Below are 21,462 nucleotides of genomic sequence, written 5' to 3'. Positions count from 1 at the left end.
AAAAATCTAGCTTTTTGAGCCTTACAAATCTTAACAGTTAACCTATTGCCTTCACTGGAATTTGGAAAAAAATTATTTTGAAACTGAATAGCTGAGACTTGACATTTTTGTTTTTTGTGATTTTTCTCTTCTCCTAAGAGAGAAGTGAGAAGGAATGAGAAACACATACATAAAGAAAAATAAATTATCTTGCTGCCTTTGCATGGTTATAATTTATAGGAGGCCCTTTTCAACAATAATCTATTATCAGAATCAATAAAATATAATCTCCATGAAGGCCAGGCCAGGATATTTGTCTCTTTTTCAGCAGATTGCAATACAAACTACATTCATGGATATGCTTCTTGATGATCTTTGTAATACTGGAACAGTTGCCCATTTCCTCATGCCTCTTCACCTTAACTTCAACCTGGTTTTTCACCAATGACCTCACATTTCCTTCTCTATCACTTGGTTGTGGGCCTCTTTTCCAACTCCAACTCCAACTCGCATTTCACTCTGGAACCAAAGGAAGACTCACACCTTCCTGCTTTTTAGTGATACCTCAAGGTCATTACCATATTGTGATCACCCTGAAAAATAGCCAGACAATTGTTATTTCAGAGCCATCTGACAGTTTGTAGCTCTAAAAATTAACTAAGGACCAAATTTGTCAAAAATATCCTAGTTTAAGATTTTGGTAATACAGCAACAGTAATTCCGAAGTCATTTGTGACAATCAGTGTGGGAAGCACCCTCCTTCAAGAAGATCCTTTGCCATACAATACTCTTTCCCTGTCTGATAATAAGGAAGCACGGCCGTGGAAAGTAACCTTTTGTGGAAAGAAATACTTGGCTTCGAGAAGGCTTGAAGTTCATATCTTTTTCTTGAATTAGATTCCCCATTAATTACTTTATCCACAAAGAGGTAATTATCAGAGTTATGTAAGCAATTAAGGAGATGCTACTCCACATTCTTTCAGCTTGTTGACCTTTCTCACTTTATTTCATGTGGCCATCTGAAACATCAGTGATTTACCTGTCTTTCTTTTTTTTTTAACAGATTTCTGTGTGTGTGTGTCCCCATGATGAAAACATCATTAAAGTAAAATATCATGAATACACTCTTAAGAAGCAGAGTCTACTGAAAGTCCTGGAAAATATGAAAGCACTAATATTCATGAACAACTGTACACTCTGAAAGTTACTCGAAATTTTGTTGATCTCTCTTTTGTCTAGAGGTTTTTAAAATTTTCTACCATGATCATTTGTTAGTTTTATAATTACATAATAAAGGCATTACGTCATACAATCTTTTGTTATCTATTGCAGTTTTAAAACTATTCCTTTCCTTGTCCTCAGCAGATATGTCATACATTATTAGTACACAAGCAAAGACTTTCAACGTAACAGTACTTTATAGTGAGAAGAACTATACTGAGCTATCTCTATCCTAAGACAATGCACTAGGAAAGCACTAGGAATTCTTAAGCACCAGGAATACAGAGACGATCAAGGGGCAAGTTCCTTGCCTTCGAGTATACATGATCATTATAGCAAATGCTTAAATAGCACTTAGTATGTAACTCACCACAGCAGTCTTATTATCCTCCTTTTTAATAGGTGAGCAGAGGAAGCCACAGGGAAGTCATAGGGTAAAGCCAGAATTTGAACCTAGGTAGACTAGTACACTCCACATGGCTTTAACTACTACGTTAAAAAATACATATATAAAAGTTATATATATATATATATATATATATATATATATATATATATATATATATATATATATAACGTCAAGTATTCCAAAGTTACAAAACACTTATCTACCAAAACTTAAAAAGGAGCACACAAACTTGCATAGAAAATAAACATGTGGGCTTCCTTGTGGCGCAGTGGTTGAAGGTCTGCCTGCCGATGCAGGGGACATGGGTTCGAGCCCCAGTCCGGGAAGATCCCACATGCCGCGGAGTGGCTAGGCCCGTGAGCCATGGCCGCTGAGCCTGCGCGTCCGGGGCCTGTGCTCCTCAACGGGAGAGGCCGCAACAGTGAGAGGCCCGCATACCGCAAAGAAGAAAATAAACATGTAAAAGTTCATAAATAAACCACAATATAATCTGCTCCACATAATATACTGACTGCAGTGTCCTGGGCCTCTCCCATCCTTAGGTAGCTGGAAATTACAACAAAATAATACTTTTCACCTTTGGAAGCCACACCATCTCTCATACCAACTAACCAATTACTTCCTTAGAGAGAATAGGAAATTAACCTGAATATCATTATATATATATATATATATATATATTTATATATATAGCATTAGTGATGTAGAATCTTTGTTTAAAGACAATAACTTAAATAGCAGAGGGATCTTTACCATTGCAGGCTTCAGATAACCTCTATATTTCTCAGATTTCATGCTAAATCATAAAATGCCATATTGTGTCTGAGGCTATTTTTTCAATAGTCCATTTTCTTAAGTGGACTAGCAAAGCCGTAAATACTGAGGAACATTTTGGCTCCCAAATCCTAAAGCCATTCTGATTATGCCTGGGTGATCATGGGGATGTCATCGGAACTACCAGAGGACTGGCTGAAATACCAGTGTTCTGGCCAGCCTACAAATCAGAAATTATACAGAATCCAATTTTATTTCTTTGTTAAGTAATTGCTATGAGGCTTTTGGGATGTCAGTGTAAAGTCCTTTCATGTGTAATCTTTATCCATTAGATAGGGAACAATGCCAATCCCCGTCGTAAATACTTCCACAACCTGACACTGAAAATCCACTGTAGGGCATAGGACCTGCAAATAGGATATGAATCACACACATCCACTCATTCAGACAATCCACAAATATTCATTTTTAAGTCTACTATATGCCAATAATGTACCGGCCTCTCAGATGCTAGACCATGCTAAATGCTGAAACAGACATACTCAGTTCGGGCCCTCCTGGAACTTATTACCTACAGAAGTGCCTTCGTTGTAAATGGTCAGGTCTCAGCCAATGCTATTATCATCAGCAGGTGACCAAAGGATAGAGCTTGCTTTCTAAACAAGCTCCACACTCTTTGCTTTCAACATTTTTGTTTTCCTTCAAGGCACATAATCCAGTGGTCAGTTTCTCCCAGTTAGTGAGGTTTGGGGAAAATGTACCCAGTGAACAATTCCTTGTGGCCTCACTCTTTCCTCACACTCTCCTCTGTGCTCTTGAGCTAAAGAGACCTGGATTAAAGTCAGTTGTTCTAAGCTTATTATTTTAAAATACGGCTGCTCCTGCTTTGAGGATTTCCACTGGACCAACACAGCAGCAAAGCAGCACTGAATCAGAAGCAGGTAAATTTCAAAATGACAGCTCTAAACATATCCACTCTCCTTTTGTTCTCCTCCTATCCCTTTGCTCTGAACACCTCTGCCCTGAGGCTTTGCCTTTACCCTTCTCTGATTACTGCTCCAAAAGGGTTTCCAAGAGCGGGGAGTATTTATGGTTTCATTTGCTCCCAAGTCCTTGGTGGAAAAGGATGCTTGCTTCCTGATTCTTACTAATTCCACACTCACATCATCAACACAAAAATCATCATTAAAAAAAAAATTTCCTCAGCTTCATATTTCTTCTGGGCCAACACTGAAAGAATATTTTCAAAGAAACACTATCCTCTCTCCTTTGCTCTTCTGAGTTTCACGTTCTTACCTCCAGTCTCATTTTCAACCCTTATTAAGGGATGCATCACAAAAACAGAAGAAAGTTCTTTGTGCTGTCCTGTACCAGCTAATTATTCTAATTTGTTCTGTCTCTACCGAACAGAATGTGAAATCAACACAAAGGCTGATTATGCGACCTCTTCCAAGGGAATGGTCTGAGAGTTGTCTATTTACTAATGAAGCTCAGTGTGTATTAAGGGTTGACTGAAGCAATCATCAGGAATTTTCATCCCTTAAATTAGTCTTTTCTACCAGATGCACATCTTTCATTTTGGATAATATAACTTTTAAGTTCAGGATACAACTGGACAAAAGAAAAGAAAAAAAGGTAACCAACACAACATTTGCAGTAATAACACAGTAACAGCTATCATCCTTCCCTGAGGAATTCAGCCTACTTTATGGACACAATTTAGTACAAACTCATAAGAAAGCTAACAAAGCCCCAAACCACTTCACAAGAGCGTAGAGAGGTAAAGGTCAGAAATTATTACTGCCAGACCCAGCAGACAATGGCACCTACCGGAAAGAGCACAGGACAGGAAAACCTGGAAGCCTGTGTTCCAGTTTCGGTTATTCCTTTAAGGACTAGTACGATCTGAGTGAACTCAGCCTGCCCTGCTTTTTCCGTTTATAAAAACCTACATCATCCTCTCAGTAGAATGAAATGCCACATCTGAAAAGTTGCAGATCTCTTTAGGAAAGAAAAAAACTCATGCTTTCCAACCAAAATGGAATAATTCAGTCAATGGAGACTTAATAAAAATCTGCCATAAAGCAATTGTTTACTTGAAATCTATCTTTTGTGGTATATTTATTGGGGTAAGGAGTGTAAGCAAATCATAATTAGAGTTACCGATCATTCCAGAAATCAAGGTCATTGAGTTCAGATTCCAACTTTGACCCTGACCCAGGCTTACAGAGATGTAAGATGTCCCAATACCTCATATCCACCATACATGGGAGAAACAAGGTATGCAGACAGATCCTCTTATAAATATCCCATATGTAGTGGTTTTAATACAGGGTCTCAGATTCATTGCCATTCTTCACATCCAGATGTGGGCATTTTCCCTTGAATTTGGGCAGGCTTTCCATGGCTTCAAACAATAGAGCAGGGGTCAGTAAATTATGGCTGGTGTGCCAAGTCTAGGCCTCTACCAGCTTTTATAAATGAAGCTTTATTGGAACACAGCCATGTTCCTTAGTATATGTATTGTTTGTGTCTGTTTTCACATCACAGCAGCAGAGCTAAGTAGTTGCAAAAGAGACTGTATGGCTTGTAATGCCTAAAATATTGACTGTCTGACACTTTATGGAAAAAGGTCTCCAACGCCTGCAATAGTATATAATGAAAGTGATGCTATGTAACATCTAAGACTAGGTCATAAAAGGTCATGCAGCTTTTGCATGATTCTCGTGGAATGCTTCAACCCTGGACACTCATTCTCTTGGAATACTCTATCTTGAATCCTAACTACCACGTTATGAGAAGTCCAACCCACCTGGGCAGCCATCTATAGGCACTCCAGTCAACAGTCCTTGTTGGGCCCAGTCTTCAAGGGCCAGACATGTGAATTAAAATTATCTAGATGATTCCAGCCCCAGCCATCTGAATCCTCATGAGCTGAGGTTCCAGACATCAGTCATGGAGTAGAGACAAGCCATCTCCTCTGTGTACTGTTTGAATTGCTGACCCACAGAATCTGGGCACATATTAAAATTTTTGTTTACTTCACCACTAAGTTTGGACTTCTTTATTATGTAGCAATAAATAACTATAGCACTGTGTCTGTACACAGGATATCTACATTTCACAGAGCACAGATTTTTAGATGTGAATGTTGACTGCTCAATTTCTAAGAAGAACGTATACACACACATAGGTACAAAATGTTTATGTATATGTAAATATTAGACCTATATAAACTAATCTATATTATCCATAAAATGAGGTATTTCGGTATTTATTGTGTTCCAAGAACTGATAAATTCTTGCATTGTATGAATTTTCTCTTTAACCCTCATAGCAACTCCCTGAGAGAAGTAATGTTATCTTTATTTTATAGATGAGAAAACTGAGGCAAAAACAGATAACATGCTCAAGAGTACTCAACAAGTAAATTTTAGAGTCAAGATTTGAACCCAAATTCTCAAGTTTTAGATCCCTTACTCATACTCACCAAGCTATATACTGAGGAAGGGGATGAAAGCTGATGCCATTACCTCATGCTCAAGAAGTCAACAGAAACTTAGCAGGTATGGTTGAAAGAAGACAGGACTTGGAGTCGTAAGTCCAGAGCCTGAGTTATGAGATGAATTCTCCTCTCATCTAGATATAGGTTTGTTTTTAGAAAATGAAGAAGATCACTGCATATTTTGATTGTTAATTTCTGTACTTAATGATTACCAAAGAATGGAATTTTACCAGGGAGCTATTTTGCAATGACATAAATGATTGATTCAAAATCAAACCTTTATGATAAATTATTGATTCAAAATCAAATCTTTATTAATTCTCCCTTGCATCAGAAGTCTTTCCCACTCTTCATTTCTTTGAAGCCCTTTCCTGTCTACTCTTGGCCAAAGCTTGAAGCTTAATTTAAAATTTGGAAATAAAATAATGAAATAGTCATAACACAGCAATTCCAGTGCCTACTGAAATGGAAGCTCTAAATAATTTTTCAGATAATTTAGGAAATTAAAAATATTTACATCATAGATGCAAAGACAGAAGTTACTTGTGTAATAAATGGTGAGAGAAAAAGTTTCTGGTCAAGTAGATTTGTTTAAATATGATCACTAATCTGAGTTCTACCCCTGTGCTAAAACCCAGTGACAGGTTGCATACAGCTTCTAAAGGGATAGTTCAGTGCATTGGGTCAAATTCATGCCATAAAATGTGGTATTAGTAGTAGTACTAGAAGACAGAGTGACTGTCTTCTTTGGGACATAGATGAAGACCCCAAGATAGACAATATCAAGGACAAATTATGTAGAATAAGATATTATCTCAGTCCTTGGAACATGTCATGCAGGATAGAACAAGAAGTAGATTTATTATCAAGTACATGAAGCCAGAGACAGTAAGCAATGAGTGGTAGTTGGTTAAAATAGACAGGTTTTAGAAGCAGAGGCACGAATGTAGAAAACAAACTTAGGGTTACCAGGGGATTGTAGCAGGGAGGCTAAATTGGGAGATTGGGACTGAAATATACACACTACTATACATAAAATAGATAACTAATAAGAACTTGCTCTTCTTATTAGCACAGGGAACTCCACTCAGTACTCTGTAATGGGTTATTTGGAAAAGACTCTAAAAAAAAAATAAAAGTGGGGCTTCCCTGGTGGCGCAGTGGTTGAGAGTCTGCCTGCTGATGCAGGGAACACGGGTTCGTGCCCTGGTCCGCGAAGATCCCACATGCCGCGGAGCGGCTGGGCCCGTGAGCCATGGCCGCTGAGCCTGCGCGTCTGGAGCCTGTGCTCCACAACGGGAGAGGCCACAACAGTGAGAGGCCCGCGTACCGAAAAAAGAAAAAAAAAAGTGGATATGTATAAGTGATTCACTTTGCTGTACACCTGAAACTAACACAACACTGTACATCAACTACACTCCAATAAAATTAAAAAAAAAAAAACAGGGTTTAAGAACCATAGTCAGGGAGCAGTGTGGATTGGAAAGACCTGGCAAGAAATATTTCTGCATCCTCAGACAATGCTCCCCAAGCTGGCTATTGCAAGGGTGAGCATTTAAGAGATCTTTGACCTAAGGAGGACATGAGATTAACAATCTATCCCAATGTGCATGAATTATTCTCCTCAGTGCTATCAGAAATCAGGTGGCATCCTAGAGCAGGGGTCAGCAGATCTTTTTTGTAAAGGGTCAGATAGTAAATATTTTGGATTTTCTGTACCATACGTCTCCATTGCAACTGCCCATCTGCTGCTGTAGCACAGAAACAGCCATGCACAATACGTTAATGAATGAGTGCGGCTGGGTTCAAGCAAAACGTTATGTACAAAACCAGGAGTCAAGCGAGATCTGAACAGTGGGCCAGAGTGTGCGGACGCCAGTTCTGGGTCAGTGTTCACGGCTGAATGAGTCATGAGGCCTTAAGTTCCAGTTCTCATTGTACTACTTTCTACCTGGGTGAACTTGGGTTCATCCTTTTATTTATATGGGCCACTGTATTAGTCAAGGTTCTCCAGAAAAACAGAACCAACAGCATGTGTATACAATGTGCCCATATATACTGACAGATATAGATCTAGATATCGATATTGATACCTAGATCTATATCCATATCTATATAAAGATAGAGAAAGAGAGAGAGATTTTAAACAACTGGTTCACACAATAATAGAGGCTTGGTAAATTCAAAATCTGCAGGTTAGGCTGTCTAGAGACTCTCGGAAGAGTTGCAGTTCAATTTCTGTAAGTCTTCTGGCAGAATTCCTTTTTGCGACAGGGAGGTCAGTCTTTATTAAGAGCTTCACCTGATTGGATGAGGCCCATGCATATTATGGAGGATAATCTGCTTTACTCAAAGTCCACCACAAATTTAATTATGAATTTCATCCAAAAACACCATCACAGGGACTACCCTGGTGGCACAGTGGTTAAGAATCCGCCTGCCAATGCAGGGGACACGGGTTTGAGCCCTGGTCTGGGAAGATCTCACATGCCGTGGAGCAACTAAGCCCATGCACCACAGCTACTGAGCCCGTGCACCTAGCGCCCATGCTCTGCAACAAGAGAAGCCACTGCAATGAGAAGCCCGCACACCCCAACAAAGAGTAGCCCTCGCTTGCTGCAAATAGAGAGAGCCCACGTGCAGCAACAAAGACCCAATGCAGCCAAAAATATAAATAAATAAAACATAAAAATTTTAAAAAACACAAAAACACCATCACAGAAATATCCAGAATAATATTTGACCAAATAACTGGGCATGGTGGCCCAGACAAATTGACATGGAAAATTCACCACCTAAGCCATAGTTTTGTCACCTGTTACTGAGAAATATGACTTATCTGAGCTATTTTGATACCTAGAAGATACCTTCTGGAGGTAACACCCTCAGTATTTTACATGGTAGGCAGTAGAGGGAAAGAGCCCATTTGCCCAGTCATATGACACCTAAAGGATAAAATTCTGTCTTCTCTCTCCAACCCACAAGGATGAATGCCAAAAATACATCACTTATATCTGCTTTAGCTAACATAGGATAGGTCTGGAACAGACCTATGCTCCCAGTAAGTCTCATGAAATGCTGTTTCATTAAGGAGAGACTTTACTTGCTAAGATTAGAAGCAAAAGAGGGTGGTGGATGAAAAACTGCCCGAGGATATAAGCTCATGCAAGGAAGCAGGAGAGAGAATGGGTATCCGAAGATGTGCGCTCTGAGCCAACACTAATTCCACAGCATCAGGTTATAATTCAGGCAGCCCAACCGCTGGGTTTTTTTTCCCCTTCTTTTCCCCCAAAGAGGGACAAGCATACTGACAAAGGAAGAGCATCAGTCACCACAGATAAATTGCTTTTTAGAGGTGATCTCGCAAATGATTTGGCTCAGTGTAGACTATGATTTGGCTCCCCAAACCATAAGCTAGAGCATTTCATTCCAGGTCCCTCCTCAAATATCCATGATAGGTAAAACTCTGGCATCAAGTAGGTCTTGAAATCTCCCCAGGTGATTATAATATGCAACCAGGGCTGAGAATCTGGAGATGTAGAGCAAATTTAAATTGAACTTTAGTTAAACAGTAAAACAAGCTCTGACTCTACTGGCTGGAGCTAGACAAGGGATATGGATTTAGTGGGATGAGAAGATAAAGGACACCAGGGAGTAAATCAAATGCTTTACACCTGTGCTTAGCTAATTGTTACTCAGATAATTCAGACAATCTTACAGCACCTGAACCCTGAAATTCCTCAGTTCTGTTTAAAAAAAAGGAACTCTTCAAGTAACTGAACTCTGAGAATCATGCCAATCATAAAGAAAAAGAAGAAATCTTATTTTTTGAATTAGTTGATTTCATATATACTGTTTCACTTTCATGATATTAACTAGTTATCTTTCCTTCCATTTTATGTTTGAGGAAAGTAAGGCTTTAAAGTCTCAGTAATTTTCTCAAGGTCACTTGTTAAGGGTGTGGTAGGCAGCATAATGGCTCCTAAAAATGCCCTCACCCTAATCCCTAGAACCCAATAATATGTTACCTTACATGGTAAAGAGGACGTTGCAGATATGACTGAAGTTATAGGCCTTGAGATAGAAAGATTATCCTGGATTACCTCATGGAACAAATCTAATTGCATGAGTCCTTAAAAGCAGAAAACCATTCCCAACTGTAGAAAGAGAAAGAGAGAGATGTCCTAATAGAAGCAGAATCAGAGAGATGCAACATTTTGGGGTTTGTAGGTGGAGAAAGGGGACTCTGAGTCAAGGACTACAAGTGACCACTGGAAGCGGATAAAGTCCAGGGAACAGAAACACCCCTAAGAGCCTCCAGAAAAGAATGTAGCTCTGCCAACACTTTTTTTTCTTTTTTAACCATCTTTATTGGAGTATAATTGCTTTACAATGGCGTGTTAGTTTCTGCTTCATAACAAAGTGAATCAGCTATACATACACATATATCCCCATATCTCCTCCCTCTTGCATCTCCCTCCCACCCTCCCTTCCCTATCCCACACATCTAGGTGGACACAAAGCACAGAGCTGATCTCCCTGTGCTTTGTGGCTGCTTCCCACTAGCTAGCTCTTTTACATTTGGTAGTGTATATATGTCCATGCCACTCTCTCACTTCATCCCAGATTACACTTCCCCGTCCCTGTGTCCTCAAGTCCACTCTCTATGGCTGCGTCTTTATTCCTGCCCTGCCCCTAGGTTCTTCATAACCATTTTTTCTTTTTTTTTTAGATTCCATATATATGTGTTAGCATATGGTATTTGTTTTTCTCTTTCTGACTTACTTCACTCTGTATGACAGTCTCTAGGTCAATCCACCTCACTACAAATAACTCAATTTCATTTCTTTTTATGGCTGAGTAATATTCCATTGTATATATGTGCCACATCTTTATCCATTCATCTGTCGATCCTGCCAACAGTTTTACTTAATTGAGACCAATGTCAGACTTGTAAGGTAATAAATTTACGTTGTTTTGAGTCACTAAATTTGGGATAATTTGTATGAAAGCAATAAAAAAAAATACAGAGGTCCTACAAGAGCCAGGCTATATATTTATACTTAAGTATTTCTGAAATGAATTTAACCTTGTGATTGACAGCAGCAGCAGCAGCAGCTTCCAAGGGATCCCACCACACACCTGAGGCAAAAGGAGCCTAATACAAAGCAGTGACAGCAGCAGGTCACTGCCCCACACTTGGGGTAGAGGGGGACTTGATCTACTGTAGCAGCAGCATAGCCTGAATGGGAACCCATCCTCCTGTGGCACTAGTCCCATCAACATTAGTCTAATCTGCTAGCATCTGCTGTGCCAACAGGCCCAACATATACAAACCCTCCAACTCAGTAGCATTAAGTGAGCCAGGCTCAGTGTTTCCTGAAACTCATATCCAGTTGCACTGGAAATCCAAGATATCACCTACTGTTATGAAAACATAAACAATAACAGAAGACTGGGAACTTCAGAAAGAAAAGGGGAACAATGGAATGGGTGAAAACAAATGGGGTAAATATAAGAGACTATCATTAGCCTCATGAGTTTCTTAAATTCTATATGATGGTCAAAGCAAAAATGATGACACCATCTGATGGGGTTCTCAATGTAGAGAAAGGAAATACTACAGAAAATCATACTTTAACTTCACTTGAAGTAATGAAACACTGATTCCAGTAGGCTATGATAAGTTACATATGTATACTGTAATGCCAAAAGCAACCACTAAGAAAACTATACAAACAGTATACACAAATGATTATAAATGAATTAAATTAAAATGGACTTATTAGAAAAGGTTTAAGTAACCCACAAGAAGGAAAAATAAGGGAAACACAGGATTGAGAAACTAAGGTAAAAGACAAAACAAAAAATAACATGGTAGACCAAATCTTTGACATGGCAATAATTACATTAACGGTAAATGATCTAAATAACCAAGTCAAAGACAGAGATTGGAAGAGTAGATTAAAAAAATCGCAAGCATGATCCAACTATATACTGTCTATAAGAAGCTTACTTTAAACATCATGATATAGGTAGTTCAAAGTAAAAGGATGAAAATGATATACCATGTGAACATTAATCAGAAAAAGCAGGAATGGCTATATTAATATCAGATAGAGTAGACTTCAGAGCAAAGGAAATTATTAGGGGCAAAGAGGGTCATTACATAAAGATAACAGGAATAATCCACCTAGATGACCTAGTGATACTAAATGTGTGTGCACCAAACAACAGAACTTCAAAATGCATGAAGCAAACACTGAAAAAGGTAAAAGGAGAAAGTTTTAAATCCACAATTATTATTTGAGACTTCAACACAGCAATTTATACAACTACCAGAGAGAAAAATCAGCAAGGATATGGAAGAACTGAAAACATCATCAATCAACAGGATATAACTGACATTTAAAGAACACACTCAGTAAGAGCAGAATACATATTCAAGTGTCCATGGAACATTCACTCATATACCATATACTGGGTGATAAAAAAACATTAGCAGATTTAAAAGAATTAAAATCACAGAGAGTATGTTCTCTAGCCATAATGGAATCAGACTAGAAATCAATAAGAGAAAGACAACAGGAAAATCTTCAATCACATGAAAACTAAACATCACACTTCCAAATAACTCATGGGTAAAAAAGACAGCATCAAGGAAAAAAATTTTAAATGCATAGAATAAAAGAAAATGGAGATATAACAGATCAAAGTTTGCGGAATGAAGTGAAAGCAATGCTGAAAGGGAAGTTTATAGCACTAAACTGGGAAAGAAAATATTTCAAAGCAATAATCTAATTTTCTATATTAAAATAGTAAAAAAGGAAGAGGAAAAAACACTAAACAAGCAGAAAGAAGGAAATAATAAAGATGAAACAGAAATCCATGAAACGGAAAACAGGAAAATAGGGGGGAAAATCAATGAAACAAAAGGCTGGTTCTTTGAAATAAACAATCTAACCAATAAAGATCTAGAAAGACTGATAAAGATTAAACAGAGAGATGGCACAAATCACAGATATCAGAAATGCAACCAGGGATACCATGACATATCCTGCAGGTTAATGAGGGACAAGTTACTATGAACAAGTCTACACTATAAATTCAAAAATGTAGATGAAATGGGCCAATGTTTCTACACCCAAAACTACCAAAACTCAGCCAAGATGAAATAGATAATCTCAATTTTCCTGTAACCATTAGAAACACTGGTTTTTCATTTAAAAACTCCCAAAAGAAATATTCAGGCTTAGATGTTTCACTTTTACCCAAGACTTAAAGAATTAACACCAATTTTACATGATTTGATAAGAAATAGAAGTAGAGGGAACAGTTTCTAATTAATTTTATGAAGCCAGTATTACCTTGATACCAAAACCAGACAGGGATAGTATAGAAAGAAGAAACCTACAGACCAATATTTTTTATGAAATTGGCTGAAAAACCCTCAGCCAAATATTAGCAAATTAAATCCAGAAATATATGAAAAGAATAATATACCATGACCAAGTGGGATTTATTCCAGTTATGCAAAGTTGGTTAAATATTTGAAAATTAAACAGTGTAATCCACCATATCCAATAGATTAAGGGGGAAAAGTCATGTGATCCTATCCATTAATGCAGAGAAAGCATTTGACAAAATCCAATCCCATTCATGATTTTAAAGAAAGAAGAAAAAAAACTCCAAGCAAACTAGGAATAGAAAAGGAACATACTGAAACTCATAAAGATGATCTACAAACAACCTATACCGACATGATATTTAACTGTGAAAGACTGGATGCTTTCTCTGTAAGATCAGAAACAAGGCACCGATATCTGCTCTCACCACTTTTATTAAATATATCACTGGAGGTTCTAGTAAGAAAATAAAGCAAAAATAAATAAATACATAAATTTAAAAGTTAAATTTTTTAAAAGTTTATTTAAAAGATAAAAGGACTATTCCTACTACGTTGCATAGGAAGGAACATATCCTACTGAATGTTGAATAGCAATATATCCTATTATACTGAATAAGGAAAAGTAAAACTGTCTGTATCTGAAGATGAGATGATAATCTAAATGGAGAAAATACCAAGGAATCCACAAAAAGCTTGAGAAATAATATTAGTTTGTAAATGATTTAGAGTACAAGATCACCACAATTTTATCAAATTATATATTAATAACAAATGTGTAGAAGCTTAAATAAAAATATGTGATGCCATTTACAACTGACCTAAATAAATACTTAAATATAAGCCCAATAAGACATTTATAGGACCTCTAGACTGAAAATTACAAAATGCTGATGAAGAAAAAGTTTTAAGTCGCAAACAAATAGGGAGACATACCTTGTTCATGGATTAGAAAACACAACATGATAAAGATGTCAATTCTCCCCAAGTTAAGAGGCTTAACACAATTACTCTTAAAATGCCCTCAAGGTTTTTGTGGATATAGACAAGCTTATTCTAAGATTTATATGGTAAGAAGAGGCTGAAGAATAGCTAAAACAACTTGTAAAGGAAGATGAAAATGGGAGGAATTAATCTACCCAATTTCAAGAGTTTGCAGTAATGATGGAGGGTAGATACATAGATCAATGGAATGGAATAGAGAACCCAGAAATAGACTGACATCAATACATATAACTTGTTTTTGACAGCAGTGCAAAAGCTATCAAGGAAGAATAGACTTTTCAAAAAATGGTACTGAAACAGTTGGACATCCCTCGACAAAAACAAACAAACAAAAAATGAACCTTAACCTCCACACCTTACACAAAAATTAAATCAAAGTGGATCATAATCTTAAATGTAAAAGCAGGACATTTTTAGAAAAAAAATAGGAGAAAATGTTTGGCATCTAGAACTAGGGGAATAATTCTTAGACTTGACACCAAAAGTATGATCAATAAAGGCAAAAACTGATAAATTGGATCTCATCAAAATGAGTTAAAAATGCTTCATAGAAGATCCTTTTAAGTGGATGAAAACTCAAATTACACAGTAGGAAAACATATTTGAAAATCCCATATGAGACAAATGACTTGTATCTATAATATACAAAGAACTCTCCAAACAACTTAAAAAAATCCAACTAGAAAATAGGCAGAAGACAGGAACAGACATTTCATGGAAGAGAATATACACACGGCAAAGGAGCACATGAAAAGATGCTCAGCATCATTAGCCATTAGGGAAATGCCAATTAAGACCATAATGAGATGTCAGAGAGTAACTAAAATTAAAGTATAGTGACAACATCAAATGCTGGCGAGTACATAGAAAAATTATATCACATCACTGGTGGGAAAATAAAATGGTTTAGCCACTCTGATCAACAGCTTGACAGTCTCTTTTAATCCTAAAAGTAGATTCACCCTGCAACGCAGTAATTGTACTCTTGAGCATTTATCCAAAAGAAACAAAAACTTAATTAAGTTCCCACAGAAACTTACACATAAATGTTCATAGCAGTTTTATTTATAATAGCCCAAAACTGGCAACTACCCAAATGTCTTTCAGTGGATGAATGTTGAAACAAATTGTGATAAAATCTTATGATAGAATACTACCGAGCAACAGAAAGGAACAAATTATTAATATACGCAAAAATTGAAATGAACTTCAAGGGAATGATGCCGAGGGAAAAATTTTGAAAAGCCGATCTCCGAAGATTAAGTAATTCATGATTATGTTTACATATTATTCTTAAAATAACAAAACTGTGGAGATGGAGAACAGATTAGAAGTTGCCAAGGGTTAGAGTGGGGGTAGAAGGTACAGCGGGGGAACTCTGTGAGGTTTTTGTGGTTCCAGTACAAATAATACAGCAATCTTGGTTTTAATCCCTAAAGATTTCTAAAAGCAATTCCTAATAAGAGGTGTCCAGATATTTAGCAATGGCAGATTAGAGGTATAGCTCCCCAACATAACAACTTCAAAAGAGAACATACTAATTCAATGTATATGTTAATTTCAAAAAAAAAAGGCCTGTCACAATACTTAAATGGTATATATCTTAACTATATTATTCTAAGTATCCAGCTATACCAGATGGACTAGCAAGATTTTCTGTACATTCAACCTTATTTAAGACAGTAAATCTTATAATAAGACAGTTAGAAAAAGAAAAAAAAAACAAACCTCAACTACAGTTGGATATTCTCATAGGAAGATGAGGTGAAAATATGCAGCAGCGGTTCAAAAGCTTAAGCAGTGGCACCTAAATTTGGTTGTGCATTAGAATCATCTGAAGCACTTTTTAAAAACCCTCACACTGACGGTTGGTCATCGTAGACCAATAAAATCATTTTAAATCTCCTCAGACGATGCCAATGTCTAGCCAGAACTGAGAACCAGCGGACTAAGCAGAAGGGGATGTTTCTACAAAGATCTCTTAACAGTAAGTCCTTTCACCCAATCAGATTTACCTCCCCGCAAAGGGCTAAAGAATGCTAGTGTTGTCCATACTTGCTTAGCTTTAATTAGCACTTGTGACTTGCCCAAAACCTAGATCATGTTTCCCCTAAATTTCATGTTATTCCCTACGTTTTTCAAACCCAGGGCTAAGGGGTTTGCCGGGATGAGATTTTAAGTGCTCACACAGGGCAAGTCCCTGGCAAACCAGGACAGCGGTCCCTCTACATTGAAATGTAAAGCATCCTAAATAACCCTGACACTGCTCCCAGATCCTAGTCTGTGCCAACCAGTGGAGAAAAGGCATTCTCCATTACCACCACGGCAAATGCTGCTGTACTTGCCTTGGCTGGTCCCTATCTTTTCCAGGCACCACTCCCCTTCACCTGCTGGTGGACGCTTTGGCCAGCTGACAATGCAGATATTTTCAAACTTTAAGGTGAATAAAAATCATCTGGAGGGCCTGTTATAACAGAGATCACTGAGCCCCACCAGAGTTGCTGATTCCATAGGGCTGGGACAGGGCCCTAAAACTTGAATATCTGACACATTATCAGGGGACGCTGGTAAAACTGGTCAGGTTGTTACCGAATGCAGGTTCGTGTGTCTGAAGCACAGTGAGGCCAAACAAACCTAAAGGTTGGAGTCTGGAGCAGAGAAAGGTTTATTGCAGGATCGAGCAAGGAGAGGGGTGGCCCGAGTTCCAAAACACCCTGAAATCTCCAAAGGATTTCAGCAAAGCATGTTTAAAGGCCAGGTGAGGGAGGGACGTCCCAGGGAATGTGATCAGCTCGTGCACAATCCTCTGATTGGTTGATGTGGAGGCCACAGGGCAGGTAACATTATCCATCCTTAGGTGCCAGAAGGTCTGGGGGCTATGTGCTCATGATCATCAAGGAGTTAATTTCTTCCATTGGGTGGTGGTTTTTAGCATCTGAAAACTCAAGAAATATGCCTGAGATACTATTATCTGAGTACTTCAGAGAGGAACTACAGCAGAGGATATGGGGGATGGGTCTGTCCTAGGAAGGCCCCATAGGGTACTGCTTGGTTACAAGGTGACCATACTTTGAGAACCACTGCTCTAGTGGCTTGGAATGTTCAGAAAGTAATGGAAGAATCCCTTCCCAGGTCTAGATTCTAGTATCGCCAGCTATTTTGGCGGGGGGAAGGGTAAGTTTTGTCCTTGCTTGGACTTCTGGTTCATTTATATCAAAGCCTATTTGAGGCAGTGCGCTCGGCAGTCCTGCAGTTCTGTCTTTTGCTTCAACAGTGTTTGGAATGAACAGACCCAGGGACGCACCTTGCTCCAGCCCCCGACCACCTTCCAACCTTTCTTCCTGTCGCAACCTTTGGAATCAGCCACTCAGCTATCCTCAGCCTCCAGGACAGGCCAACACCGTTTTTTGAGCTTAGCTCCTTATCACTGATCAACCACGAGTTCCCAGGTTCGTCAGAATTATTCCATCGAGGTGGAGGCCGCCGTCCACCGCCTGTTCAACATGCATCTGGGGACACTTACCTCTCTCTGAACTTCTATTTCGACAGCAACAATGGGACTCTGGACAGTGTGGGCCACATTTTTCGCCAACTGGCTGAGAAGTGTGAGGGCGCGCAGCGTCTCTTGAAAATGCAAAACCAGGGCTGTGGCCGCGCCCTCTTCCAGGATGCGCGGAAGCCTTCTCAAGATGAGTGGGGTAAAACCCAGGACGCTGTGGAAGCCGCCATTCTTAGGGAGAAGAGCCTGCTCCAGGCACTATCAGATCTGCGCGCCCTGGGTTCCGCCCGCGCAGACTCCCACCTCTGTGATTTCCTGGAGAGCCGCTTCCTGGAGGAGCAGGTGAAACTCATCAAGAAGATGGGCGACCACCTGACCAACCTCCGCAGGCTGGCTGGTCCGCAGGCTGTGCTGGGCGAGTATCTCTTTGAAAGGCTCACCCTCGAGCACAAACAGGAGTCTCTGAAGTCCAGCGGCCTCTGAGGAGCCCCTCTGGCATCAGAGCTTCTGCCTGAAGCCCTGCTCTGCAGCTACTAGGCAGCTTTGTAACCGCCCTGGAGCCCTCTCCCAAGCCTTGGACCAAATGGAAACAATAACGCTTTTTGCAGAAGGAAAAAAAAAAGCCTATTTGAAACACAAACAGAATAAAGAGGAAAAAAAGAAATATATATATATGTATATATATATATTCATGTTTTTTTTCTTTTTAAAAATTTATTTTACTGAAGTATAGTTGATATACAATGTTGTGTTAGTTTATGCTGTACAACAAAGTGATTCAGTTATACATATATATAATTTTTCATATTCTTTTCCATTATGGTTAATTACAGGACATTGACTATAGTTCCCTGTACTATACAGTAGGACCTTGTTGTTTATCCATCATATATATAATAAGTTACCTCTGCTAATCCCAAACTCCCAATCCATCACTCCCCCACCTCCCCCTTCCCCTCGGGAACCACAAGTTTGTGTGCTATGTCTGTGAGTCTGTTTCTGTTTCATGGATAAGTTCATTTGTATCATATTCTAGATTCCACATATAAGTGATATCATATGGTATTTGTTTTTCTCCTTCTCACTTACTTCATTTAGTATAATAGTCTCTAGGTCCAGCCATGTTGCTGCAAATGGCATTATTTCATTCTTTTTTATAGCTGAGTAGTATTCCATTTTATATATATCACATCTTCTTTATCCATTCACCTGTGAGTGGACATTTAGGTTGTTTTCATGTCTTGGCTATTATAAATAGTGCTGCTGTGAACATAGGGGTGCATGTATGTTTTCGAATTATAGTTTTGTCCAGATATATGCCCAGGAGTAAGATTGCTGGATCATATGGTAGCTCTACTTTTAGCTTTTTGAGGAACTGCCATAGTGTTTTCCATAGTGGTTGCACCAATTTACATCCCCACCAACAGTGTAGAAGTAAGTCAGAAAGAGAGAGACAAATACCGTATGCTAACACATATATATGGAATTTAAGAAAAAAAAATGTCATGAAGAACCTAGGGGTAAAACAGGAATAAAGACACAGACTTACTAGAGAACGGACTTGAGGATATGGGGAGGGGGAAGGGTAAACTGTGACAAAGCGTGAGAGAGGCATGGACATATATTCATGTTCTTTTAACATATGAATTGCCCCACTTTATCTGTGTGAAATAAGTTTGTTCCCGTTATTGGGCTGCTTCTCAAGCTTTGCTGCTCATTTGAATTACCTAAAGAGCTTTTAAGAAAAACATTGGTGTCTGGGTCCCAGCCCCAGAGATTTTGATTCAGTAGGTCTAGGGAGGAGCCTGGGCACAGGGAGGGCTCAGAGTTCCCCAGGTGATTCTAATGTGCAGCAACTTTGGGAACCACCTCTTGGCTTCAATCCAGCTAGTGATCAGATATTAAATCTAAGACACATGGGCTAGTGCGTGAGCTCTAGGAAGATTCGTGCCAGGGAAAATGATCGATAGTCGTGTTACTTCTCTGAAATGGACTGAAATTTCCAATTAGCATGAACAGGGGAGGGTGAATGGGTGAATGCAATAAGGTGTATCATTTACGTATTGCCCTATGTGTATGGCTAGAAGCTTTTGCAACTGAGGTCTGCCCTACTTTTCATGCTAATGGTAATGCTTGTCCTCCTAATGCAGCTGTAAACTTTATAAGCCCATAGGTAGACAGCATCACAAAATATTTACCCCTCCCCACTGGCCCACTCTCAAGCTTCTCTCCCCTTCCCCAATACACAAATGTACATCAATGCTCTTGAGACCACTATCAACATATTGACCTTCAATTCTTCTACTTTGCAGCTTCCCTCTTATCAGGAGATGTCAGCATTTAGTGCAAGGACAAATGCTTGCCTCTTGGTGAGTAATGTAGGCAATGCCTCCAAGAGACAAAAAGCCCTCAGGGAGGGGGAAAAAGTCTTTCAAAAAGGTTGATGCCCAGAGGAGGCATTTTCAGTCATCTCAGCTTAGAGGTCAAATATCCAAAATTAAAAAGGTTAAAAAAAAGAAAAAGAAGAAAGCAAGGAAGAAAAGAAGGAAACAATTTTCTTATCTCATAGTAATAAGGCAGTTTTCCTTAAAAAAAAAAAAGACTTAAGCCTTAAATTCTCTTTCCTAATCAAAATGTGCTTTTCCGTCTTTAGACTATTCCTCTTATATCCTGTATTATTCATGACGTTTAATTCTTGAAATAGCACATGGCTGAAAACAGAAGCTAACCTCTTGTCCACTATGAATTAAATCTTCTTTTCCTAGGACCTGTCTACAGTGTACAATTTGGGGTTTGCCAACATAATTATTTTCTCTGAAATAAGTTACAGCATTTTGCCTTTTCAATATATAGTTATACAATATACTGTTAACACAAAATAGTTAATATAGTCAATATAGTAAATACAACTATAACACACGTGATATGATGCCACTTTGGTGATTTTCTTCATCCATGTAATTCTGAAATTTGACAGTATAGTTTTCATATTCTAATGAGCTGAGTATTACCTTTGCAAGCATAGAAAAATAAAATAAATTCATAATATTCTTGTGTGGTTTGCCCCTGGGGTGGATTACCATAATGGGGGGATATTTGAGCCTTTCCCCAAGTCATTAAAAAACCTCCAGCGAGCAGCCCCTTGTCCTCTCCAGGAAGTGGGGGGAAAGGATCTTTAATCCTAATAATCCTGGGGGGAGAAATCTCAGAAATAAGACATCTGCTTCTGTGCCTTGTTGTTTTGCAGAATAGCAATGATTGCTTTAGCAGCTTCTATTGCCATGTGTGTACAATAAGTAAATGAACATAAAATTGAATGAACGCATAAAAGAAGGATAAACCCACCCAGCTTAACAAATCCACTCTCTCACCTGCTGTGCCCTGAAACATGAAAGAAAGAATCACGGGATCATAAGGATTAATAAAATAACAGTCTCTGTTAACAATATTGACAGAAGGTATAGGAAAATTTGTCTGATGTGGGACCAACAGCTTAACTGCTTAATCCTTTTTTTTTTTTAAGGGCAACTCATTCATTTATTGTTTAAAGATTGCAAGACAACTTCTGAATTTCTGTAGCACAGTTTAAATGTTTTACTTTTTTGATAAATCAGAGTATAATAGAAAAAACAATTAGTTTCCAGTAATATCTATATCTCTATTCA

At 38.5% G+C, this 21,462-nt stretch overlaps 1 pseudogene; it reads left to right on the top strand.

Moving 5' to 3' along the window:
* The first annotated feature begins 17,729 nt into the window (after positions 1–17,729).
* Positions 17,730–19,285, top strand: LOC137210678 (ferritin light chain pseudogene; annotated as a pseudogene).
* The last annotated feature ends 2,177 nt before the right edge of the window (positions 19,286–21,462 follow it).

Source organism: Pseudorca crassidens, chromosome 17, assembly GCF_039906515.1.
Source record: "Pseudorca crassidens isolate mPseCra1 chromosome 17, mPseCra1.hap1, whole genome shotgun sequence".
NCBI lineage: Eukaryota > Metazoa > Chordata > Mammalia > Artiodactyla > Delphinidae > Pseudorca > Pseudorca crassidens.
Note: the sequence above shows the minus strand (reverse complement) of the source record. Positions and strands in the feature narration are given on the sequence as shown.